Here is a 448-nt window from a genome sequence, read left to right on the forward strand (position 1 = left end):
AAAAAAAAATGAATTTCGGGGAAAATACATGAGTATGCGGTTTGTCCGGGGGGTTGAAGACATCCGCCCATATCCGGAGGGATGAAAATTTAGGGGGGGGGAGGGGGGGGGGTTTGAGATTATATTTTTATAAAATTTATCGCCTCCGGAAACATGCGCAGATCTTTTATAAATTAAAACAAAAATGAATTTCGGGGAAAATACATGAGGATGCGGTTTCTCCGGGGGGTTGAAGACATCCGCCTATATCCGGAGGGATGAAAATGTAGGGGGGGAGGGGGAGGGGTTTGAGATTATATTTTTATAAAATTTATCGCCTCCGGAAACATGCGCAGATCTTTTATAAATTAAAACAAAAATGAATTTCGGGGAAAATACATGAGGATGCGGTTTCTCCGGGGGGTTGAAGACACCCGCATATATGCGGAGGGATGAACATTTAGTGGGG

Source organism: Diachasma alloeum, unplaced genomic scaffold (genome assembly GCF_001412515.2).
Source record: "Diachasma alloeum isolate Michigan unplaced genomic scaffold, Dall2.0 Dall_scaffold_78909, whole genome shotgun sequence".
In the NCBI taxonomy this organism is placed as follows: Eukaryota; Metazoa; Arthropoda; class Insecta; order Hymenoptera; family Braconidae; genus Diachasma; species Diachasma alloeum.